This window comes from Falco punctatus, assembly GCF_963210335.1.
Source record: "Falco punctatus genome assembly, chromosome: 11".
Classification (NCBI taxonomy): Eukaryota; Metazoa; Chordata; class Aves; order Falconiformes; family Falconidae; genus Falco; species Falco punctatus.
Genome location: NC_137591.1, coordinates 18190032 through 18217096, shown reverse-complemented (window position 1 = coordinate 18217096; position 27065 = coordinate 18190032). Strand labels below are relative to the sequence as shown.

The 27065-nt window shown below is 46.4% G+C and overlaps 1 protein-coding gene across 1 annotated transcript in view; it reads right to left on the bottom strand.

Annotated features, from left to right (window-relative positions):
* LRRC8D (leucine rich repeat containing 8 VRAC subunit D) overlaps window positions 1–14389 on the bottom strand; it is a 52109-nt gene extending 37720 nt beyond the window's left edge. The window contains exons 1-2 of the mRNA XM_080406677.1: window positions 13467–14389; window positions 1704–1843 (exon numbers count right to left, since the gene is read on the bottom strand). The gene's annotated coding sequence lies outside the window, so the exon portion shown is untranslated. The remainder of the gene's footprint in view (window positions 1–1703; window positions 1844–13466) is intronic.
* Between the last annotated feature and the right edge of the window lie 12676 nt (window positions 14390–27065).

Here is a 27065-nt window from a genome sequence, read left to right as displayed (position 1 = left end):
AAAACAACAAAAAAATTTAAGATAGATTCAGTACAGTTAATACAGACTGCCCTGTCCGTGTTTCTACTCAAATATAAATCTTCTCTGACCTCTTCTTTTCCTTTTTTTCCTTTGTTTTTCTTTTTTTAAATCAGATCTGCTGCAGGTTATCTAGCCTGCCACATCACATCAATGCAGAAACCAGTAAGGCCTGGCTGCAGAATTTAGGTCAGCTTGTCTGGGGAGTACGTAAGGTCTTGCACACAGCCATGAATTTCCTAGTAATGCTTCAATAATCCCCCTTCATCCTGCTATGCAGCTATCTCACTAGTAGCTGTTAGCTTTCCTCTAACTCCCCAACAAAGACTCTCCACAGGAGGGATGTTTGCAGGCAAATGAGCCACTATCTCTTCCTTGGGAAGCAGGAAGCTGGTTGTTGAATCAAATAAATGCTGATCCTTATTTCCCAAGACAAAGAAGTGAAGGATTCCCAATGCATGCTAGAAAAATACTTCCATTTTTCCACCACACAAGAGAAGATAAAATCAGACAGAGCTGGAAATTACCCCTAGAACATTAAGAATAATTTTCTTAACAGTTCATCTAAACAAACCCCCACTGTTCCCACCTGGGTGAATAAATAACATAAAAATGTGACAAATTAATTCAGACAGTCTAAGGGACAGATTCTGCTATTTCTGGAGAAAAAGCATCACTCAAGGTGAAAAACATCATGCCTCTTCAAAAAACTCTTCCCTCTAGAAGTGAATTGCGGGCCACTACCATCCCAGCATTATATGAGCATACATATGTAGCAGCCCTGTTCTTAAGGAATCTCTGAAGGTGCATAAAAAAAAAAGCAAAGTTGTTTCAAAACATGGTCCTCAGAGCAGAAGCTCCACAAAAACTGCGAAGTACAGTTAGGTAAGAAAAAAATAAATTGAATACAATAAACCAAAGCCTTGAACTACTCTGGCTGTCTTCATACAAAAATATGAACCTAAGTAAGTCTTCTTAAGTATGACAACCTGAAAGACTTGAACGCAAGAACAAATACCAGTTTCCGGGAACAGTTATGGGAATCCAAGGAAATAAAACCACAACTAGCAAGCTGATAGTTGGTTATGTCTTAAAACCCATCAGACTGCTACCTTTCTGTGCTCTATGGTTGCCACAGAACATTGGGCTCCTCGAAAGCGGGTGCTTATATCTGCCTGTTAGAACAAAGAATGAGGCTGACGGAAGAGTTTAACCTCCAGACACCAAACTGCTCTTCAGCCTTCAAATGTGTTAAGAGTATTCCTGGTCCATTCTTTCCAACTCACATGGAGCCTGGCTACAGGTATTGGCAAACACATACTGAGCTGTGCTGCACATTAGATGTGTAAATCAATATACCTCTGAAAACTTAAAGTTGTATTTGTTTATGTTTACCTCAGATCTGTTACAGAACTCAAGCTTGTGCAACCTGCTCCAGGTGAACCAGCTTTAGCGGGGGGGTGGACTATATTATCTCCAGAGGTCCTTTCCAACCCCAGCCACTCTGTGATATAACACACACCCATGCCAGGTCCACAGGTTACATGGTTGTCATTACTGGGCCACCACCGTATCACGCATGTTTAACAAAATTTTTTAAGGAACGGAACTCTATTTTTATAACTAAGGATCATCCACAACTTCAACTCAGCATCAGACAGCTTTTCCCATTCCTGGCTCAGTACCTGATCAGGCTGTGCTTTTCCTCCTTCCTCCTCTGGCTTCACCTGGGCTGAGCGCTGGTTCCAGGAGGCTCCAGTGACAGGAATACCAAGCCAGGCGCTGACAGTCACTTTCTCATTTTGACAAGCACCACGGACTCTTCCTGCATAAAAACAAACTTCTGTGAATCAAAGTGGCCAAAAATAGTGTTGATGCTAGTGGGGCGTCAAGAGAAACGGCAGTCTGCAACACGGAAGCAGAGCATTAGTCATTCTTTTGCCACCAACACCTTATCTCTGGGGAAGGCACCGAGTGTACCCTTAGATTTGTAATTTCAGAAATACTCTGAGTTGTCCTATTCTTGAAGGGTGGAGATCCCTCAAACTAGCCATTTGCTATTTCCCACATATATTCTTAAATACATCGGCTCATCCAAACTTAACCAATAGCACTGCTATTTCTACACTGCCACTTCTCTACACCACCACAAAAGCCAGACAAGACCCCAATGATGTGGTAGCTGCACACCGTGTATGCTCCATGCAACCGCTTTGATCACACTCGAACTGCTGCATTACAGCAGTATGCCAGGCAAGCAGCCCACTCTGAATCAATGAGCTGCCCGGAAAAAAACACCTCTATTGCTGGCATGAACAAAACGGAGAAGAACCAGGACTCTCCTCCCTCCTCCTTTAGCTCAACAGTTCCACCAGCCAAGATCCCAGCACCGCTACCTTCAACTTAAGTGACGCAGAGGCTCCAGGGCAGAGCAGAGCCTGCAGATGGAAAGCAACAGCTCAGCAAAATGAACAGCCAGACTCCAGCAGGTAGTTCATGAGTATTTATTTTAGTTTGCTGCTTATTAAGTATGCCTCGTTATAAATCAAGCATTTTACAGTAATTGCCTCCAATCAACAAACACCAAGAAAGTTGCTACGTAGACTGATGCTGTTTCCTAACTGAAACAAGTCCCCTAGCAACAGGCACAACTCTGCATGACTCTCCGTGCGCAGCAGGCTGGCCACCATTGCCTTGCTGCCCTTTTCATGCCTCTCCTGCCCTGGCTGCGCCCCAAGCACCGCTGCTGTGTGCCCAAGCCCTTCCTAGCACCGCCAGCCACCGCACACTGCTGCCAGGCTGCAAACGCCAGCACAGCAGGGCACTCGCTACAAGGCTGGCAAGCCCCAGCCCGGCTGGCAGCAGCACCTCACCAGGAACCGGGGCTGCCCTTCAGTGTGGGGGACACTCCACAGCCAGGGCTCAAAGGTAGGGACAACGAGCTGCATCCCCTGCTTCAGCCATCGGCCCCCAGCCCCTTGCCTCCACACCAGCAGTGGCTGCAGCAGTGAGCTGCTCTGCCAAAGGGTCTGTGCACAGCACCAAGCACGGTGCACTCACTCACCTGAGCTGCTCCCAAACCACTGCAGAAAAAAAAATAATAATAAAAAAAAAATCAAGCAAGCACCAGCACCCCACCACCAGCACATACTTCCCTCTTAACTTATTTTCCAAAGCCTTTTCAGGGTTGGCACCCACTGGCACTCAGAAACCCACAGGAACAAGCCCTGTGTCATGCTTTCCACTGAGAGCATTTTAAAGGTCAGCAGGAACCTGCTGTTCCAGGTTTCTTCTTAGCAGTAAAGATCCAGGATAAAGGAGATGGGGAAGACACTGCCAAATACACAGATAAAATATGCATCTTAAATAATTTCCTCCTTCAAAGGGGTCAGGGTGGTCAAGTGGTCTTGGGAGAACTAAATCCCTTTTTGCAGCATACATCACCAGAACTGGAGTTTTCAGAGACTGTTGGTTTTTAAACACGCAGAGGGAAAAAAAAATATCTCTGACTAGATACTTTACAAAGGTCTATTGCAAGCAGGTTTCAGAACAGACCTTTGGATCATACTTTGAGCTCTGACTGAATGTGCTCTCATAGCCACAGGGCCATTCACCTTGACTGTTTCTGTAACCTTTTTTCACAAGGTCAGAGACCCACATAAGAACGGCCTAAGCAAAGCTTGCCATGCCCCCCAACCCCTTCTCAGCAGCCACGCCAAAGGCAACGAACAGTTTTTGAAAACAGAAGGCAAAGGCAGCACCCATCTCCAAAGTAGGAGGGCTGCATTTTTTGAAAATGCATCAGTGCTTAAGGAAAAGCACCACCACCACACTTGGGAAGGCATGGAAGAACAGGACAGCTTGTCTTCAACGAGTTGTATCGCAATCTGAAAGACTGCTGACATCCATCACCACCACCCTCCCCTTACCAGAACAGACTGAGCATGAGTTGGATCATACCTGGAGGAGAGGTGGAAGGAAACAAATGACAAAGCACACTCATGAGACTTTGGTTAAAAAAGAAAACCAAAACAAAAAAAAAAAACAACAAACCTAACAACTACCTAAGGCAGAAATTCTCATATAAATCATATCAGCGCATAAGTACATGCTTGGGCAGAGCCAAGACCAGTGAAGGAATCTTCCCCACAGTTCTTGCCACAGAAATCCTCCTGGATGTTATTCCAAATCTCATTTGAAGAATTCTCACTTTATGCTTCCTCCTTCAACTCCCTCTCCCATTTTGAAGTGACAACATCAATTTATTAAAACAAAGAAATGTCTTACTTACAGAAACATCTGCTCTGATACAAGAATATGCACCCATTGTTACAGAGTCAGTATGTGGAACAGTGGGTATGAAGGTTAGACAGGAGCACATGTACCACTTCTTTTATAACCTAGTTCCCCTCTGGCACTCATTCCCTTTAATCCTCTCTTTTTTCTTCCAGGTCCTTTCAGCATAGGGAAAGACTTACACCAGGGTATTGGCATCACCCAGTGCCAATTTTACCTGAATCACAGCCAGGCACTTGGCACTTCAGGCATAACACGTGCAACCTCCAAATGCCACGTCCTATATACTGTAGACCTACATGTGGCAGCCTTCATTTGTACAGTCACTTGATCAAACATCTTTTCCACTAAGGAAAACACCACTTCTGTTGCACTTAACAGAGGTTGCATTTAACAGAAACAAATGTTCCTAACAGAGTGAAAAAATCAGATGATGCACTTATAGAGCAAATTATTATGAATTCTGTAAAGAAAGAGGAGGGAAATGACAGTATTTTGGGGAAGTAGAGAACCTGGGGGAAAAACCTTCAGCTAATAAAATAAGTGAAGCAGTTCCAGTCATTAGAGGTTTAATTTCAGCACAACTGAGTAATTTGGGTTCTAAACGTATCTCCAAGTACCCAGCCAAGAGCAGACATTTGACAATCACTTTGAAGTGCCATCTTCCTCCCTTGCTGCTGCATAAGAAAAACAACAAACCACCACACAGCAAAAAAGTCATGCCATCAAAAGAAAAACACAACACCAAAACCAGCACAGAAACCTACTGTAAAAGTATTGTCCAAAGCAGCATGTAACCTAACCAGATAAATACCAGATTTTGTTGCTATCTCTGAGTGAGGTTTTGCAACCTGCTTAAGCTGCTTTATAGCCACCCTGCTGCTAAACACTCCAACTCTCTCCCCTGGTGTGTGCCTGGGGGAAGCATCCTGCCTGACCAAGGTAGAGGCAGGTGGGCAGGACCTCCACTTTCAACAGTAGTGCAAGCTCAGATTTGCTCCAGCTGGTCTTGAAACCACACTCCCTTTGGAAAGCACCTTAGGCATTGCTCCTACACTATGGGCGCCTACAGGATCCCACTGCTGCTCCCTGCAGAGTTCATTGTCCATACTGGGGCCTCGCCGCAGCTTTCCACATGTCACTCAACACCCCTTTTATTTCAGGAGCCCCCTATGATTCTTTCTTTCTCTTCGTGGCCACCTCCTCTTGCCCTCTCCATGAGCCAGGGGCTGCATGCAATCTTCTCCCTGCTTTCTGTCTTCTGTTGCAGAAGGCAGGAATATAACCAAGACATTAACGAATCAAACCTTGCTGGGCAAGCAGGCAAAATCCCCCAGCGCTACAGGTAATCCACTGTCTGATCTGCAGGCAACAAGAGGGGGCTGCTGGTGGTAGCTCTGGTATTACGCTCTTTAGCAAACAGCAAGCCAGGTCCAAGATCTTACCAGTTCAGGCAGCAAGCGGGTAAATGACCAGACACTGAAGATGAAGTGACAAATCAGAAGCAATCAGAGCATGGAGGGCTGCCATCCTCTCTTCATTCACAAAAGGAACAGCAGAGGAGGAGCATCGCGTGCCCCTCACACTGACCAGCTGCACACTGGTTGTGACCGGGTGCTCTGGGCCACTGTGCACGTGGACAGACCACGATTTTACAACAGAAATCAGACAGGTGCAAAACTATTCAACCAAAACCAGGCCTGCACCAACGCAACAAGTAAGTTTATAGGTGCTCATTAAATTTACTGTAATGAATACGCATGTCCACGCAGGGCTCTGTATTACTCTGCAACATGCTTTCAAGCTGATTGCAAACTGGGAGAACCTTGCCATTCCGCTGTGAGCATGAAAGTCTTGTTTCTGGAGGTGAGACTCCCTCCATCAAACTAACAGGTTTCATACACTTTCCACATTCAGAGCACATACAACTTCGAGTTTTAAGATTTTATTTTATACACATTCACACTTATCTCAATGGTTTTGTTAACTCTTTTTCTTTGCCACAGCGTTACTATTTTCTTTTATATTTTCGCATGCCTCTCGTTTTTATTTTCTGGCTTTCCTACCTGCTTTACTACTTTTGTTCTCCTGTAACTCTGGCCCCAGCAGTTTCTTTCTTTAAAATCTGTTTTGATTAGACTGATTGATGCTAACAAGGACACTCTTAAATTCACCTTTCAATCTAGGTACATCCTAAATCAAATTACACTAAAAATAAACAAAGCGTAACCACAAATTTTAACCACTGGAAATAAGAGTCTTGTCCAAACCACTGCATTTTTTATTTTCCTGATTTATTATTAGTACAATTCTGTCTCATTCTTGGTCCACCCTTTTTTTCCAAGAACCACTCTTCTCCCATCGTTCTCCTGTTAGACACTTTCCTACCCACGTTCCATGGGGGCACTAGCACTGACCAAGGTCACAATTCCTGCTGCACCAACGAGCATTTGTGTATCTGCATTCCTCCACTTCCTCATTTCAAGAGTCAACAGATTTGTTGTCAGAAGGACAGAAAAGGAGAGGACCCAAACTATCAAGCAGTCTTCCCCTTCTGCCTGCTAACAATGCTAAGGAGGTAAAACAGTGAAGAAATTTAGTATGGGTTATAAACCAGCAAATGTTACTTTAAAAAACTCAAGTGCATAAAAAGTTTCATTCCTCTTTTGTCAGTTCCTCCTCTAAGCTAGGTAGTTTAGGCTTTATTTCTTAATTTAATTAGACAGAAAGCAAGTACATTAAAGTTTCTGGATGGCAGCCATTGAGAGGAACCCTGTATATAGACTTCTCAGTTTGTATTTTTAAACACCAGTCAGATTAAGCGTGAAGTCTGGTTCCTCCATGCATCTTTGATGAAGGCAATTGCTAATGCATGTGGAAAGCATTTGTGACCATAGCAGTGCTTGAAAACAAAGCAAGCTAGTTCACTACCTTGCACACTTCTCACTCAAATTTTAATACAGAGACTATCAGACCAAAATAATTCCTATCCTCCCTTTCCACAATCTGTACACAAACCACTATGTACAAATATGCAAGATGGACTCTTTTTTTTTTTTAATCATTCACTGACATTCGCATTGGTTTAGTGGACAAATTTATATTGAACAATCCAAATGACATCAGCTTAACAATGTGTTCCTCTGTGCAGGACTGCAAAGGCGACAAAATGTCTATTACATAATACTTCTGTCTAAAATATTAATATTCGCAGAAGCAGTTTTTCAACCGAAAGGTTATTTTCAATGATTAGCAAATTAGTGTTGGATAAGCTTGGGGTTTTTTAATCACTGCATTTAAGACTGATAAACTATAGTTTTTGCTCACAAAATAAAACAAAATCAACTTTGCGTGTGCACGTATCAAGCTAGATGAAAGATCTCCCTGCGTTTACCAGCTTTTCTTTTGACCTTAAGGTACTGCAAAATTACAGAACTGCCTCCATCTCTAGCACACACAGCTTCAGCACGCCTGCACTAGGGTTATTCCAGGCGTGGGTGTTCTTTATACAAGTTCTCACACCAGCTGAAAGCACCTAACAATGGCTGAAGAACAGATAGCTATTCAGACATCATATTCATACACACATCCTATGCACTTGTTTTCTCCTTAAAACTATAATCCCAAGTTGGAAGATCACTGCAGCAAGAAAAGTGCTTCAAACAAAGTCCACCCAAAAAAAAACCAACGCTGCTTTTAGCGGGCATGTTGGTATCTGTGGCATTGGCCACACTTAAAAACACTAGAGGTGCAGCAGCCTTGGCTTCTGTAGAACCCAAGGGCGATCAAGAACACCTTTTTTAGAGAAACTTATCCCAGTGCTGACTTGTAAAGAATGAAGTCCAAGGAGGGAGTGGGGGGGTAGCGGGAAACCACCACCCTGTATCTTGGCTGTGGCTCTGCAGCCATTAGGTTGCATGGGGGCGGGTAGCAGCCTGCCTCGCTGCTTCACTGCAAGGGCTATAAAGAGCCTTTGTGTCTGATTTTTTCCTTTCTGTGTGTATATCTTTACATAATGGATCTAGGGAAGGGGTCCATCTGGAGCATCGCTGGTCTCCAGCAGATGCTTCAGGACATTTGTTGTAGGTCTCACCATTTATGGTTGGACTTTATGATCTTAAAGGCCTTTTCCAACCAATATGATTCTATGATTCCATTTACCAGCTCCATGCAAGTACCGCAGATAAGACATCCTGCAATAGACACCTGTATTTAGGTGGCCCCACCTATGGTCTCAATATACAGGGGAAAGCATCAGGAGATGTGACTCAAGACAGAAAAATCCTGAGCAAGTGAATAGAAAGGGATTTTAAAACTCCAGTTTTTGGAATAGTGCCATTTTTTCACATTTAAATGCACAGCAAACAGTTTGAAGAGATGTTTGATAGGAAAAGGTAGCAACAGCAGCAGTCATGCCTACCCCTTGGGTCTGAGAAATCTTCCATTGATGGCATTTTCCTAGTCTTCAAAGGAGAGCTTCATAAGACAGAACACCTGAGATGCCTAACTTTTAATTAAAAGACCACATACAGAGAAGATTCTTTTTTTAACACTAACAAGGAGCAAGGCAGATCACAAAAATCAGACCATTTCTTTTTCTATTTATATATATATATATTTTTTGCATACATAATACAAAATGCAGGACCACTGTGAATAAGGTAATGGCTACCCTCACCCACTGCTGGCTGCCACATGCTTTCAACCTGGTTGGTTTTACTGCTGCTTCATCAGAGTTACCTTCACCAAGAAAAGGGTCTCTGAAAGAAAAAAAAAAAAATGAGCAACAAATAACTTTCCTCCTCCCCTAAGAGTAGCTGTATGTTACATCATGATTGTTTCTGAAGTCTGGAATATCACAACTACTTCAGTCTTAGAATAAATCACTTCTGAGGAAAAAGCTCAAGTGGAAAGAAGAAAAATTACAGGTAGCAACAGTTTTGAGACTACACAAACAACTGTGTTTTCATATCCTGATTTATACTCGCAGAAGAGGAAGAAGAAAAGGGAAGGTATTTCTTTGAGCTTCTCTTCCTATCTCATTTCCTGAAGGGAGACAGGAACCAGTTCTGGCAAAACTGGAAGAATAAAGCTGAGCAGGATATAGAAATAAGTGAAAAGAGCTTCAATTCTTTTAATTAAAAAGAAATTTGTGGCAAGAGAAAGGCTGAAGCGGTGTCAGTTAAAATTAATGATGTGGAAATTAGTATTACTGATGGTATTAGAAAATGCCAACTTGACTTGTGACGCACTTTCCCTTTTAACATGCCAAAACTCAAGATGATTCTCAAGAAGTCAAACACTAGAAATACTGGCTTTGTTCTTCCCTAAATTTTTTTTGGAATCTCTGAGGGGAAAAATTGTTTGGCAAGCAATCAATACCTATTCTTTGTTATATGGTTAAAAGAAAATTGCACTCAATTTGCTTAGACCAAAAGATCTTGAGCCAAACCCATCCCCAACACAAGCAAGTCAGACTTTGAAAACACATAGCTCAAAGTGTTCTCAAGGCGAGAGGTACAGAGTAGCTTTGAAACACTAATTACAATCAGTTTTACAAATATAACGCTGGTACCTGCTAGAAAACTGCATTTGACAAACATCCTTCTCTGTATTTCAGCCCTTGTCTGGCAAATACTTACAAGCGTAGGCCCACAGAACCTCAGTATCACAGCCAAGAATAAACTTTCAAGTTCAAGCACTTTTACCATGACCCCAGAGAGCCTCATGCATGCATGCGTTGTCCTCATGAGCCTATACATGTGTGGAAAATTAGTCATGTGCACAAGTCTTTGCATGGTGAAGTCCACAGACTTTTCACTGCTTGTTATAAAAAGATGTTTAAAATGTCAGTTATGCAAAAGCACAAACAAGCCTTTATCTAAATGTAAGGTTTCTGGGGAAAATTATTGCCATTTTCCTTAATACATCAATAGCTTTTTTTTCTACGATATAATCTTCCCACCACAAGAGACAATAAATGAATAAATAAAACAGAAAGAAAAGAGAAAAAAAAACAAAAGGAGAATTGTGTAGTCTTGTTTCAGTGCTAAGCAAGAAATGGGGACATTTAAACAGCAGAAACTGAAATAGCACGTTTGGTTCGTTCCACTTTATATATTAACATTTGGGTATAACAAATACTCCTAGTTGTGTTTTATAAATATTTACGGATCTACAACAATTATGAATTAACTGGAAGATACGGATTGGTTTTTTGAAAAGAAATGAAAAACCTTCAGAGTTCATTATTTGGTAAAATACTAACTCTGGAACTCCCTTTTGTTTACATCTAGTTGACAAGCTAGTTCACTGCATTCCCCCATGACACCATTTGTGACTCAAGCTACTTCTCAGTAAAGCTGCCCCACACCGATTAAATGCTTTAAGCCTCACGACTAATTCATCCTCAGTGATCACAGCATCAAAACTCCCCTCTGGCTCTTAGAGGTGGAGAAGAAAGCAAAGGAGACCCTGGGCTGAGGGCTGAGTCAGTGCTCTGCCCGCCAGATGTCCCAAGCCAACCCACTGGTATGCAGCAAAAGGAGGAACAGACACAGTGGCCAGTGACATCGAGAACACAAGGAGGAAAAGAAACTCAGCCAGTGGTACAGGACCCCCAGTTCAAAATCCACTTACTCCCACTGACTGGCTTCAACAGATTTTGAATGGGACCTCAATACACAAAAGGAACAGGAAGACTTGGAGAAATTAGAAGAACTAACTTCAAGGCAGGAAATTTCAGTACAGTTACTTCTTATAAAACTGCACCAAGCCACAACACACATGGTCACAAGTGCTTTTGACCACAGGGACATACATAACCTTTTCTTCACTAGCCTTTATTTTATAATCCTCCTGTCACTGGCAGGACCTATTGCAGCCATATCACCCACAACATTAGCTTTTTTCTCACTCTCCAGGCACACGCAATCAAGAAAGCTGTCCACACACAACATACAGTTGTGACATCTCCATACCACCACCTACCTACGGCTACAGAAGAGAAAGGGGCTTGTCTGAGGCAACAGGAATACTGGGCTATAGAACCAGAATACAAGAACTGTATTTTACATGTGCAGTTATGTGTTAGCACAACATACACTAGTTAATCTTTCCACAGCAAGCACCTAAGTGCTTTCACTCTCTTGCATCATTATTGTACTGGTTTGTTCCTATTAATAATTACCTTCCCGTGACGGCTGCACGCAGACTTTCCCCGTTGTTGGTGCTGCTGCTTTACAATGCCTCCTCCAGGTCTGAACACACTGGACAGACTACTGTCCCCTCAAAGGTGTCAGGACTGGAGCAGATGTCTATTGCGCACACCTGGATCTTACAAAATAAATTACTGCTTAATGCTGCTCCCTTCCCCGTGTTACCTCACATAGCCCTTGTAAACTTTGGATCTTTATCAAAGTCATCTTGACTGCAAATAACAGTATCTATATTTAAATATTCCCTGCTTATTATGTGCAAAACAGATACAGCAGACATAACAGACTAGTGTTTTCCACGTCGAGCAAGATACAGGCAAAGCACCAAATGAGTTTATTATAAAGGCAATGCTTGCTCAGAAACACGGAAGAAAATGGTGTACAGCACAAAAAAACATAGCCAGAGTAGCATATTCCTAGGTCAGGACCTTATAAATCAGTTTCAGCTAACAATAAAAGGTTTATAGGGGATTTGTAAATCACAAAGAATGAGTAGGATCCTGACCTCTGAGCAAGCCTTGGTGAATTAATTTAAGATGGCAATCAAGAGCAAATAACGTAACACTAACCTTCTATACCACCAATCCTTACCCTAAGTTTGAAGAAAAGGGGTTTCCTCTGCCACCAGGAAAACTGACGAGGAAGAAAGGGGGAAAAAAAATTTAAAAAAAGGCACAGAGAAAGGAATTTAGCCACCCCATCTGGGATGAGAGTGCTTTTTTAATGGCTCAGAGCTGCGGGATCAAAATCTCAGTGCTGTTCCTGCAAATTTCTCACATCCTAAAGCCCGCTCTTCCAAACAAGAGGGCATAGCCATTCTCCACCTTCAGTTTTAGAGGAGAAAAGATGATTCTTCCCTACCATGCCTGACAGACATAATGCTGAAAAAAAATCAAAACACTTCTCTAGGCTATTAGAAAAAAAAGCTGTAACTGACAATGCTTATGAGTAGCAGGTACCCCAAAGCTAGTACCGGAGATGTTTTGCTCTCTGCACCAGCAGCTAAACCAAGTAAAACATCACTTTCAGCACCACCATTACAGGAAGTACTGCTGAGACTTATTCCACCAAACAACAGGGTGGTTACCACTACCGTCCTCCATTTTCAAGTCTGAGTAACCTACCTCATGGCTCTTACACACTGGGAGCATCCAGAGAAGAAACTGCCACGGGCTGCTGGCGTGCTGGAAACCCACAGCCTGCATCCCCCCGACCGCAGACCAGCTTCCCTGAAGGATGCTGGGCAAGTCACAAGCTTTCTGTGCCTGAATTGGTGTTTGTTTAACAGCAGTGGCGGCACTTGTAACGGGGATGGGGCGGGGGGGAATGGAGGTTGAAAGACAGAGGAGCTGCCGTGCCAGGCTCGGGGATCCTCAAGGAGCAGGAGTCGATATGGCCACGTACTGGGGAGCTGGGAGGATACGTGCCTCGGGATGCTAGGGGCGATCCTCCGGCAGGGGCTGGCGTTGCCCCCGGGATGGGTTCTATTGACAGGTTTAGGCCTCTCGAACCCGCGCGTTGCAGCCCCCGGAACGGTTGGCCCCACACAAAGGGCACCCGGCTGGCGCCCCCCGCTCGGAGCTCGCACCGCCGGCCCCGGGACGGAGCTCGCTTTTCTCCGCCGCGTTCCCACCGGCACGCCGTGCTCCCAGCCCGGCCCGGCCCGGCACGGGGCACGGCGGCACGGCCCGCGGGGTGCGCGCCCCGAGGCGAAAGCGCGGCGGGGGGTCCCGGCGGCGGCGCCCAGGCTCGGAGGCGCCCCGGGCACACCGGCGCCGGCAGCCAGGGCGCGAACCGACCCAGGCCGGTTTGAAGGCGGAAAAAAAAACCAGTAGGCGAGGGCCACGGAGGGCGCGGGGAGAGCGCGGGGAGAGGCGGGGGGGCCGGGGCCGGTGTCGATGCCGCCCCCTCCCCGCGGCCCCGCGCGCGGCTCACCTCAGGGACGGCCCCGCGGGCTGAGGGACCCCGAAAGCCGCCCGGCCGCGCCACGCCGGGCCGGGCCGTGCCGTGCCGCGGGGACGCAGACCTTCTCCGGGGCGGTCACTCCCGCGGCGCTGCCATGCGGGCGGCGGCGGGCTCGGAGGGGAGGGGGAGGCCGGGCCGGGCCGGGCGGGCTCGGCTCCTAGCAGCGCCCTGCAGCGCGCTCTCCGTATGCGGCGCGCACCCGCATGGCTCGGCGCACGGACAGCACCGGCTGCCGGCGAGGGCCGGCCCCGCGGCCCGGCGGCGGCCAATGGCTCCCGCGGCGCCGCGCATGTGAGGGCCGGGCCGGGCCGGCCCCGCCCGCTCGCCCCCCGCGCAGCCGCCGCGCTCAGGTGCCTGCGGGCCGCCGCGCCCCGCTGGCCGCTGCCTGGACAGGGGCTCGGCCCGGTACTGGGGGGCACGGCGGCCTGCGCGGCCCGAGCGAAGCCCCGCGCGGGGGTTGCCTGGGGCATCGGGCCGTGTCTGCAGGGCGCAGCCGACGCTGCACGGCGCGCTCAGGCTAGCAAAGCCATCGATGGCCGCTTCTCCTGGTGCGGGTGAACGAAGTGTGGTGCGTGAGGTAAACAAAACAGCGACACGTTCCAATGATGCGTTCTAACGATATAAAGTGTTGGGAGGAAAAGTCAGTTCTGTTGCGTGTGCCCGAGCCGCTGGGGGGAGCGGGCAGCTCCAGGCGGCTGCAGCGGCGGCCGGGGGGGAGCGCACGGAGCCATCCCGCCGCCGCCGCCCCGCAGGCGGGGGCAGGGGCCGAACTGAACCCCGTCCTCACTCCAAAATCCGCGGGAAACTTGTTTTTTTCTCCTGTAACTGAAAGGGCACCAATATCCTGAAGCCTTGGTTGAACGCTGACCGGACGAGTGACCAGATCTGGGTTAACTAGCACTGAGTAACCTGTTACTTCTGAAACTATATTGAACTTCATCAAGAATGGAATTAAAAAAAAAATACTGGCTTGTCTTCTTCCCAGTTTGCTTCATTCCCATGGTTTCTAGGAACTGGAGGAGATGGGAAATGATCCTTAGGTGCTTGTTCAAAACAGCTTTATGGCTCTTTAAAGACTGAGAATCTCCCCTCTGTATTTGCAGATGCATTTTTAATCAGACTCTCTGGTCTAAATGACTGTAAAATGTATCTAAGGTTACAAACAAAAGCACTTCTTAGCAGCAGTTTAGCTTCTGAGACCAGAGAAAATCAGGCCAGCTTGTCCTGCTCTCAGCTGTTCAGCACTATTTTCATAACAAGAGTTTTCATCTGGTGGAGAATTTTAGCAGAGTTCAGATTTAGTCTGATGAGCTGTCAATTATTTTAAGCTTTGATTTTTAGTACCTTCATCTGGCCTTTTAGCTATTTTCTTCCCTGAGATCATCAGCACTCGTGTTATTTTTGGCCAGCTTTTTAGACCTCACTGTTTCCTCAATAAGGTGAATTTATTCTCTATTTATGTATTTCTGCTCTGACCTGGTGGCCAAGTCACGCAGGGTGTGTAACACTGGGGCTCCACGGTGATGTAGGGTTAATAGAGATAAAAGCAGTCCAATCTGGTTAACATCAAGGCAAGTGAAAACAGATAATAACAAGAGCTGCTGGCTGGGAAACCCTGACTCGAAGGCAGCTGGCAGAGAAATTCAAGCGGAAGAAAAAGGATTTTTTCAAATGCCAGAGCTGGTCAGAGCTAGCTGAATCCACATTCACTTGGCAATCAAGACACCTTGCCAAGCCGAGGCACACCAGCAAAACAAATGAATAGTTCAGGGGACCCGAGGCAGAAGACACCTGGAACTGGGTAGATCCAGATCCAATTAGAGTCGCTTTCTGACAGGGCAAACACAAGTGTGAAGGACTTACCTCCTACAGAACGTATGCTGGGCTGCTTGCTTTGTTGTTTTTGTTTCCCCTTGTCGTGATATGTATTTAAACGTAACTCTCTTATTTATTTATTTATTTTAAACTCTTTACATTCCTTTCTTTCAAGCTTCCCTAGCAGAGACCTCTCCCACTGTCTCAGGTTTGGTCTTCTCTGGGCTCAAGCCTAAGTGCTTTTGGGCAGCTCTTTCTAGATTGCTGTTTCTGGCTCTGGCTGCCTAGGACATGCTGAGGTGGGATAGAAGAGAGAGGAGGAGGGTTAAAAACCTGAAAGAACTCAGTTTCAGGCAAACATATGTCCCAGATGTTCTGCTATCCTCCTATAGTCTATAGGGTTATTTTAGCAGAAGTACAAGTCAGCCAGCTCCATGTGATAAAAGAGATGCCAGAAAAACAGTCAACAGAGGAAAAATGGCTTCTTTCCACTTGCACAGTTTTGACGTTGGCCCTTTACAATTAAAATAAACTAATATTGTTATTTTGATCTATGGCTCAGAGGACTGAATTAGTGATTACATTAACAAGCAATTGCAATGCAGCCATATGCCTCACAGGATAAATTGGTCCTGTTTGTTTTTACAGCTGTGCTTTAGTTTAAATTTTTCAAATTCCCTAACCCTGACTAGCCAAAAGGTGTCAGATTTTTCCACCTTAGCATTATTCCCATTCTCGTATCATTAAAACACTTCAGAAAATATCAGTTTCAATAGAGTTATGGTTTTGGCCAGGTTGAAAAGCTGACAATTTACTCTGAGATAGTTTCCAGTTCTTTCTTTCTCTCAACGAACCATCCTGTGCATCTCAGATATGCCTGCTTGACATTGTCCAGCAGGTGTCCAAGCTCAGTCCAAGGGAGCCAGGTGCAGGAGGGACAGCAGCAGAAGGTGAACATAAGGAAGAGATGGTGCCAAAAATAGCGAGTGCCAGTGGTTCCTCAGAAACTGCAAGGAAAATCCATACTGCGAAATGCTTCAGTCCTGGCTTTGAGTGGGCTGACAAATTTTTCTCCCAAGCAAAGTTAAGATGAGGGGGAATATTCCAAGGTAGATGAGGTAGTTACTTGGGAAGGAGTGGAGATGGCAACATAGAAGAGAGATATGGGCAGGGAAATGGCTTTCCCCTCTCCAGAAACACGGCGGTTAGGCTTCATGGAATGGGCAAAGCTTGAAGGAGAAGACTCCAGTTTAAATAAGGAGGAGGATGCATATGAGTCACTTGGATACTGGCCACCTTGTCCCAAGAAAAAGTGTTTCTAAGTGCTGAACAGTTCATCCCATGGTCCTCATCCAGGACACATGGGCAGGAAGATGGGGTTGGTGATGCACTCACGCTTACCAGTCCCAATCCTGCCACTTGCAACCCACTCACCCCTTAGTGCCATCTCTGTGCCTCACAGCCTCCCGCAGTGGCAGGCTGACTTTCCAGGCAAAATTAGGCAATGTGTTGGCAGCTGGTTTGTTGCCCTGCAGTCAGATGATGTTGGCAAGGGCCCGCTTTCCTTGTGCCTGCAGCTGGCTGCGGAGAGGCTCTTGCATGGAGAGCCAGCCCGGGGGGTGGGGGGGGCTCCACTCCTCCAGAGAAGAGAGAGAAACCTGTCACCCCAGGGCTGTGCTTCTGCACTGCAAGGCTGCTGCAGCTCACGGTACACCGTGACCAGGACACAATGTCAAAGCTTTCAGAAAGTCTTAACTAAATTATGTCAGAAAATCTTTACTACAGTTTTATTGACAATCCCAAAGATATCTAAGAAAACCAGAGCAGCATGTTTTTCCACTATAAAAAGCATCGCAAAACTTTGTCCCTACCATGCTAGGTTCATTTATAATTCCATCAATTTGTAATTGTTTTTTTAACCTGCCAACCAACTTTCTTTGCTACTTTATAAGACCATCTTAAATAATTATCCAGACCCATGTTACCACTTTTTCTGAAGACACTTTATTATGCTTGTCTTCAAATGCCACCAACAGCGGTCTCCATGTTAAAAGCATGGTGACCTTTGGAGGCCTTGCAAGCCAGCCTAGTCTGATCCTGTGCCGCATCTCTTTCCCTTCCTGGTTGAAAAAAGTCACTCTCTCCTTACCTTTGCTTTGTGCTGAAAAAAGGAGGACTCCCTCTATCTTACGACATGAGAACGACTGTTTAGATTAAAAGCAATTTCTTCCCCCTTGTAATTGCATCCAGAACCCCACAACGTGCTCTACTGTCTCTATTTCATTTGTGACAGTAAAAAGCCACTCACTCAATGTGCAATGCGGCCATCTAAAAATGGAATGCAGATTTGGGGGACGAGGCCTCATTCTCAGCAAGTACCTTTGTGTTTTGAAACAAGACGAGCAGCCGTGTCGGTGCGCATGGTAAGCAGCACTTGATTAACATAGCAGATCTAGTTTTCACTTTTCATCCAGTGGTTATATGAACTAATGGCCCATCTGCTGCATTCTGTACTTATCAATAAAGAACTACGTATTCACGAAACACACAGCAGCATCTAAGACGGAAGGGAGGCGCGGCAGGAAGGCAGTAAGCTGTGCTGCAGGCAAACACCATCATCACCCACCCCTCACCCTGACTGTTCACCCGACCAGGGCTTGCTTTTGGCAGAAGCAGGAAGAAGGTTGTGCGTTGCTTGGTCAGCCCAAGGTAGAGCCTGTGCCAGTCACATGTAATGCCTGGTAACAGGGCAGCTTCATACTCAGATCCCAGCTCAGCAGCATGCCAGGTGCCACCATGGAGGTATCAGGTACCTTCAGATCTTCAGAGCCAGAGGGCTGGGGTGGGGGGCTTAGTCTGTGACTGAAGTAGTCCGTTTCATCTACTTAGCTCTTCCTATTTTCTTAATTTTGTGCTTTATTACTTGTGTGATTGCTAGCTTTTCTGCTCACCCTGGTTTCCACAAATACTAAACACTAAACATGGAAGCTGAATAGGAAATAAAAATTAAAGCCCTGTCATAACCAGAATTAGCAAGGTAAGACCAAAAGAAACTTTCAGCTGTCACAGCTTGTCCAGCCCAGCTTGCCGGAATGATTTCCCTACCTCCTCCTGGGACATTTTAGACTTCTTTCTTCAAATCATGCTTAAAAACCCTCTTCCCTCTTCAGATCTTGATTGGCTTTCCTAGTGGAATGGCTGTAGCTCTGTGTGCAAATGGCTGACACAAAACCTAAGTGCCCCACCTGGATCTAGGAAAATGGTGGTCTTTAAAGAAATCACAAGCCAGTTATCTGCGGAGTGCTTAGCTATACCTGTGCTAGCACTTAACCTTTACTTCCCCAATACCACAGTTACAATAGTTAAAGCTTGCTGATTTTGTTATTCCTTTAGAAGAAGTTTTCTTAAAATAGCCTAGCCACAAGGGCATAATGAGGTGCACAGCTGGGCAAAGCTTTCTGAGCAGCAGGAGGAAAAAGAAAGAACATATGCAGGACCAAAATGCTCAGAGCCTGCAAATGACTGCTCTCCAGTCATTCACATGGCTGAAGATTAAGGACTTTGCCAGCTGGACCATTAAAAAAATAAAGTTGGGGAAGACCAGGCAAAAACAGCAGAAAAAAGGGGTAAGGGAATAATATATCATTTATTTCTTACATGCTGAATCTTCTCTCTGTCTTCCTGTTTTCCCATGGAGTAAAGAAACCACCAGTCATTCTGTAGAAGGAGAACAGAGAAAGCTTATTTAACAATGGTGATTCTTAATCAGGGACCTAGAGGCACTTGGAGATCTTTTCCCACCTCTACAACTGCAGCAGGGCTGCTATGTTTGTGCCTGGGAGCCTACAGAACCCAGGCTTGCCAACACAGCACTAAGAGAAGTTGATTTTGCTTGAAAAGGCTAGATTAATCTTTTCACTTTAACTGCAGCACCTTCTGCTACTTAACATGTACATATACTAGATCAAACAAAATTAGTCATTCCATTCTAGACACTCTACCCAAGGGAAAACATAGCAACAACATGATATAACTCCACCTCTGAGGTCTTCTTGCCAATACTTTTTCAAATGCAATGACAATAAACCAAAGTATTCCAGTTCCTAAAGCTTCTATAATTAGATATCCACTGTCAGTTTAGCAGCAGGCTATCCACTCTAACACAACACACCTTAAAGATCCCAGGTATTCCTGCGATTCCTAGCCACAGCCATGGTGGCCATCAGCACGCTCATTTGAAACATGCTTCATCTTCTGCGGAGGAGTATTGCACATGTGTGCAGCGGCAGGGAAGCAGGTTACTGTAATCTCCAAATCATTATCTTCTCTGTGTTTATCTTGAATGTAAATTAATTGGAGAAAGCACTGGCAATATTTTATGTATTACACAGCAATTAATTCCCTGCCTACACTGTATAGCCACCACAAAACAACTAAACATATACCTTCCCCCAGCCCTTCAACTTAGGTTATCACCATACGGAAACAGGTAGTGGGAGAAGGAAGGTCTGATCATGCCTTAACCCAAAATAACGTTTTGCTCTGTCAGGGTAATTATACATTCTGACATCAGGAACTGAAATTAGCAGATGGTTTTCCCTTGGGTTGCCCAGAGACTGTAGAATGAATCATGCCCACTCTTGCGCTGCACCGGGCACCACGGGAATGAGGGGTGAAGAGACCAGGATATTTATTTTCCTGCTCAGATGTCTGCGGCTGGAGAGTCACATCCATGCTTTGGCTTTGTAGGTGCTGTGATGTGGCTGTTGTTACTGCTGTCATCCCACGCGTGGCAGAAATGGCCATCATCTTCCAGTGGATGCGTTTACACAGCCACAAAAGCATATTCACCACTTCGCTTTGATCCTGGTGAGAATTCATGCCGCTACAATCTCTCAAAATGTCACTGAAACTTTGTGAAATGAATTTGACTTGAGAATAGTTCTCAACACAGAGCATTCTCCACAGGAGAAAAAAAAAAAAAATGTAGCCAGCCCTTTTAAACGTTTAAATACACGGAAGAGACTCCCGAGTAGCTAAGATACCCGCCTCCCCCTCAGAGCCATTTAGCACCAGGCACCCTGGTTAGCCCAAGCCTTAGATCTTACAAGGGAAAGAGCACCCAGACACTTCTCCTGCTCGCCTCTTTCATGCCTTTTCATACCTAAAGTTCTCCCGGCGTTGCGTTTCCATGGTGGCTGCTTTTCAACCCCTTCTCCCTCTCTCAGGCCCCTTTCTTCCTCACCCCCTTTCTGCAGTTTAAGAGCCCGCACCCGGCGCAGCGTGCCGCACCCGCCCGCCCCCCGCCCAGGGCTGCCGCCGCCGCCGTCCTGCGGCTCTGCCTCGCCCAGAGCTCCCCCTGCCGTTCGGCGCAGCTGCACGCCCAGCCGCGGCTGCAGACCGCCGGCACCCCCCGCGCTGCTCTGGGGGGCTGATGCACCTCACCGGGAGCAAGGCTGCGCTGGGGGGGGGGCAGCCTGGCCGCCATGGGCCCCCTGCCGGCTGCCTCCTCTGCCAGGGCGCCTCCTGAAGGCGAAAGGAGCAGCACCGGTGCTCAGCACCCCGCAGGGATGGGGTCTGGCTGTCTGATGGCAGTGCTTTAGGAAACGCTGCTTCTTTGGGCAGAAAAATCGGCCTTTGTGCTCTGTCTCCAGCTGTCTAGCATGGGACATTAGCATAATGCTGTGGAATAGCTGCACGCTCAAAGTGCTCGTTAATTACAGGAGATAAAATAGGAGAGGAAGGGAAAATTCTGCCAAAAATTACCGAGGAATGGAGAATAAGGGCCCAGCCTGTGAAAAGCGTGTGCTATTTCTGCCTGCCCTAAGCAGGCTGGCCCTGGGCTGTGATAGCCTGGTTGGAAGGCAGCTGCACGCTGTAGGTGCCTGGAGGCACGTGCCAGCTGCAGCAGGCCACGCCGAGGCAGGGCACCGGAGATTTAAGACCCCAGCCTTATGGTACATGGGTGTGAGGGACCAGAGGGAGGGATGCTCGCTCTCCCATCGCCCGCTCCAGAGGTCTGTGCTGCAGAGCTACCTCCTCGCCATGTGGCACACAACACAGAGCTCACTGCTGACAAGATGCTCAGCAGGCCCTCGTTCTGCTGGGCTTCGGGATGCCCAGGATGGAAGAGCAAAAGCACAAGAAATGCATCTCCCAGCAGTGAGGGGGCCTGGCCTCAAAACGTGCCAGTAGCTTGTGCCGGTTTCCACAGGGGCAGCACCCTGCAGCCCTGGTACCCAGGGACAGTACATGGCTCTGCTACCACCCCGAGCAGCGTGACATGGAAACGTGCCAAGCTGTCCCCTGCTAATGCCGCCACGTTTGCACACTTGTTGCATTCGCCTGCATATGTTGCCATAGGAACTGCAGCCCCAGCATCTGCTGCCTGCTGCTCCCGCTGCGCTGCCTCTGTGCCCAGGAGGGCTCAGCCCACCTCTGTTCCTCTGCCTGCCTGCTCTGCCAGCCTGATCATGCCTCCCCCTCACTCACAAACGCCCTCTTTTTTTGGGTGACAATCAGATTACTCCTGTAGCACCTAATTATTGCATTAGTTATAATTTGCCTATTCATTTGTCTCTCCCCCTCCCTCCCACCCCGGAACACTTTCATCTCTCCATCCTTTCCACCTTCACGCTAGCTCTGCTCTCCGACTCCCATCGCCTTTTCTCTTGCACTCCTCAGCCACACAAAGCCTTGCTGCACTGCTGTACGCTTTCCTTCCTCTTTGCTTCCCCATTACTCACATCCATGCTCTTCCCTAGCGCCTCTTGTTCCACCCTCTCTCCCAGTCTTTCTCCTCTAGTTTCCTTCCCCTTAGCCCACCTGCCCACCACCTCAGGCTACTCCTTCACACAGTCCTTCTCTTTCTTATATCCCTGTGCAGGGCACTGCCAGCTTCTCCTGGGTCTGAGCCAGGCTTGGTCCTCTCCTGCACTCTCCATGGCTCTTACACAGTCAACAGCATTTCTCATTCTCTGCTCTTGTCTATCCAAATACCCCAGAAACTGCATCTCCTCCCACCTCCCAATAGCCTGTACCAATGGACCCTTACTCCATTCTTCACCTCTGAATTAATTTTCCTCCAGGCTCCTTCATCAAGCCCTCCAATGTAAGCATGTTCTAATCTCTCACTGTCCCCAGATCCCATCCTGACCCACCTTTCTTCTTCCTTGTCCTTTGAATGGGAGATTCCAGCCAGCACCACAGCCAACTCCAGCCTAACAACCCTGGTCTAAACCTTTATTCCAGTGGTTGCACCACCATGTTTCACAGCCTCTCACTCCTCCATTCCCATTCCGCTGGCTGTATTGTTGCTTTTGATGCCATTGACTGCAAATTCCTTTTGAAGCCATATTCCCTCCTGTTTCTTGGAATTGCTTTTCTTCTCTGTCACCTTCTCCATTTCCACACAGCCCCTTGGACCAGAACCCCAGTGTCTTCCCTCCATCCCCACCCCAGCACACAAGCCATTCTTCCTTGCTACCATCTGTGCCCTGCCCTCCCCCTGGGAGTCTCCAGCACCCATGCCCTCTCCTTTCTCCCATGTGAAGGACACAGATGTCTCCTGGGGCACCTTCTGGAGACCACCTCGTCTGCTTAGAGGGCTTCAGCTAGCATCTACACCTGTGCTGGTCCCTGCTCCTGATGAGCGTCTCTCCATCTTGCACCTCAGCCAACCTCTACACTTTCCTAGATTAACTGAGTGCTGCTAACACCGCCTTCACTGATTCTCTTCCTTTGCTTCGCAAGTCCCTTGCATTTCCACACTCTTTTTTTTTCCTACCAGGAACATCACTCTTTCTTGCTAGGTTTCTTCTGCTTCCACTTTTCCAGCCTTGTATCACCACCCCAAAACCACCAGTGGTCATGAAATCATTACATTTAGACTGTTGCTGCAGGACATGTAGAAGGTGTGCACAAGAGAGAGCACATAAGAATTCTGTAAAGTTAGACAAGAAATTTTCTACTTGTATTATATTTTCATACATACTTCAGGCCATCTGTGGAAAGCTGTCAAATGACTAGCTAGAAACATATTATAAAATCTTGTTATTTTACTTTAAACATTAATTTAGCAGGCTCAGATCTGAGGACTCAGCAAAATGCTAGCAGTTCTCATGTGCTTCCAAATTTTGCTCATATTTTTACAACAAAGCGGTCTCATAGCTTAACGTGCCCTATACTCTTCCCCTACCCCCTGTGACTCGTGAGCCCACGTTTGGCTGCTAGTTTGGCATGTGTTGTAACTGGCATTGCTGTAATCTCAGGTCCACACATGCTTGTTAATACAGCCTGGAATAATTTGCAAGTGTGTTCTTGAGTCAGCAAAAGTGAGACAGCACTTCATTATTTTCAAGTGACACCTCTGGACCCCGAGATCAGTACATTACCAAGTCTTTTTTAAGCCTGTTTGCAGTGGGTTTTTTAGGAGCTTTTTGCACGTGGTATTGTTCTGTTATCCATGTATTTGGACTCCAGATTTCCAGCTCTTTATCCTCACTGTCCATTGAAACAGCATCCTGAATATATTTTGAAGTTAGATTTGTGACAATCTTTCTTGATTCCCAGTGTTTGAGAAAGCTTCTGGTACATGTCTAGTTTCCAAATGCCATTTTGTGGCATTGCTGGCCTGGAGGATACTGGCAGGTCTATATTCCTGGTTTTCTCTATATCAAATTTCTCTGCTTTAGTTCCAAACCTCTGGAAAAAAACCCAAAAAACAACTGTCTCTCTCTTTGCTGTTACTATCAACTCCCATTTTTATTTAGATGTTTCCTATATAGAACAGCTTGTCTTACTGGTGCCTACTGCAGAATTTCTTCTTCATATCTGAATATCTGTTGTTGAACTCATCCTCAAACTCTCCTTGCTATCAACAAGTTCTTCTGTCTTTCCTCTTCAAAAATAGCCACACAGACCTTTCCTGTATGTGTTCCTCTGCAAAACAAATTCAGGTTAGTGCAACAGAAGGTAAGAGACAGGTACCCATGCTTCCAAATTACATAACCCTATACTTGGTGCTGCTGTGATGTGAGTTCTGCTGGTACTCACATACATTGTCCTCCTGATCTGCAGCTGCTTCCATTGCAAACCCCTTTGCTTGGATGTAAATCTGAATATATACGAAATAATAATGAAATGTTACTAAATCTACAGTAAATCCACTGAAGAGAGTCTACCTTGTCCAATTTATGCCTGCTGACCATGCAACATGTTCTAGGTTTCCTGCACTGACAGTGGTCCTTCACAACACTTTCCAGAGATGCAACCCTCACATACACTTGGTCTCAACACATTAGTTGTAGCAGGCAGCATTTCCCACTCGGAGCTTGTTCGCAGAATCAGAAATTAATCTCCCAGGGTTTAACACAGTCCCACAGCTCATCCCTAACCCCAGGGCATCCACATTTTTCTCTTCTTTTATAACTAGGATTCACTTCATACACAGACAGGATCTCTTTTGATACAAAAGAATCTGACATGATAACAAGCAGCAGCTGCACAGAACAGTCACAACTTGTGTCTGAACTACGGTGTTTCTGGTGCAAAAGGGAAGAGTCAAAATGCACCAAAGGAAGAACTCCAGGAAGGACTGGGCAGTCAGTGTCTTGAGTTTAAATTGTGCTCTACATCAGGACTAGTCAGACGGGAGCAGCTGTCCCTTTTAGAAAATGTGGATAACATGATGAGATTTGGAATAGAAAACAGGGAATGACTTAGGGAGCTGCTGTGACTGCTGTGTACCGTGCCCTACCTAAGCCCAAAAGCCCTTCAGCTTTAGGGGTGGGAGTCTGCTGAGAAAGCCTGATATTCCAGCCAGAACTGGAGCATGCGTCAGGGAGCAGGTAGGTCCTTAGAAGCCCAGGTCTTAATCCCGTAATTTTCCCATGAAGTTTTCCATAAGTCCAATATTTTTATGTGCATTGGCCAGCCTTTTGCGGTAACATCAGACATCAGGCAAATGTTTCCTTCTATTGTCTTTGCATCTCCCAAAGGACCTTTGGCTTGAGTGTCTTTGCCAGTAAATAAGAAACAGCAAAAGCAGTTGACAGCTCAAGATCAGTGATGATGGTAGAAACGAGCTGACTGCGATGCTGGTTGCTGTTTACTCTTCTAACAAAGTACAACCAGTTTGCTCAGGACTGCATGAACAGGAAGGAAGACCTGATCTCTGCTGTGCCTGGCTAAGCATATAATGGTCTGGGATGAAGTCCCAACCTGAGAAACTGAGGGTGGGGGAAGGTGAAGATCCCTGAAGTTCAGCCCTGTTGCACTCTGAGTTATCTATTCTTGTGTGGAGTTCCAAAATCTAGGTGAGCAGAATCTGTCCTAAAAATATTGCCTGGCTTGCTAAGTTTGGGGAGGGAGAAGGACAAGGTGAGCTCCACACTGCTGGTGCCAGGGCTGTAGGAGACAAGCAAGAGAGAGTGCTTTCCTCCCCTTTTCACTTGCCTTCACATAGGAGGTGGGCTGTGCCCTCACATCCTCCTTTTGGGCCTGCAGAGAACAGGAGGAGCAGAAACAGAGAGGAGATGGTCTTTTCACCCAACTCAGTTATCAGAGCCATTAAGTACAGCAAAAGCCTCAAATCACTGAGCTCACATCAGTGTGAGACCCTTACGTTTTCCTTTCCCAGAGCTGGATCATTTGGATAAGAGCTGCAAGTCACCATACCCATGGACAAGCTCGTTGTGCTCTTGGGAGTAAATCTGTGGCTGGATGATGGTTTGTAGTTTGTCTCAAAGCTAATCCAAAACTTGCCAATGAAGTGCAGCATGTGTCACAGTGGAGTGGTACATGGACCTCTGGGATGCTAACCTGCAAGATCTCACCTGCTTTGGACACTACAGCTGTGTCCTTGCTTGATGTGGTGCAAACATTTCTAGAACTCCTCCAAGATGGCATCGGTAGTGCGTGAAAAAGCCAGAATGGATCAGACGCACACATTTGCTGGATCTCCACTTTGCTTTTTCGAGATTTTCCCTCCAGTCCGTTCACTTGAGTTTTACAGATTTTTTTTCCTGTTCAAATGTGTACAGGCTTGAAAAATGCTGATGCAGGACTTTGAAAACCCCGAATGTAGCTGATGGAGAGGACTGAGCTCTCCCACCTGGACAGGCAGGTTTGTGTGTTGACACCTGCAGACCAAAGCTTGTTAATTTGTTTCTGTCTTCAGGAATTTTAAGGTAAGATGCAGCATTTTACTGTGCCTCTGGTAAATCAGTGCCTGGCGCAGCTTCACAAAGGACATGGGCTGACAGCCAGAAGGGCCTGCAGATGTGGTGTAGGGCCTTGGGAGACCTCTCTTCTGCTGGAATAACAACTGGAGGTGAAGCACGATATTGTCAATAGCAAGATCTAAGTCAACAGCAAGACTTTCATGATCTCTGTGGAAGTGGAGCAGACCCCGAGTTGCTCTGAAGACATCCCATGACACTTGTTTATGAACTGCACTTGCAGAACTCTACCTTTAAGAAGCACAATGATACTTTTATTACTAACCTGGAAAACCCCATGCTTTGAAAGAATAGCTCCTTTAATGTCAAGAAAGCAGGGAGACTCCTACTTCACTCAGTGGGTAGCTGTATGCACAAGAACCACAGAAAACTGCATGGGCACACGATCCAGATAGATCACATGGGGAGCACTGAAGGGAAATGTAGGCCTCCCTTTCTTCCCATCATTGTGTTTGGAATATGTTTCCAATTGCACTAGTCACAAAGCAATCAAAGAAACTTGTCTACAGTGGCA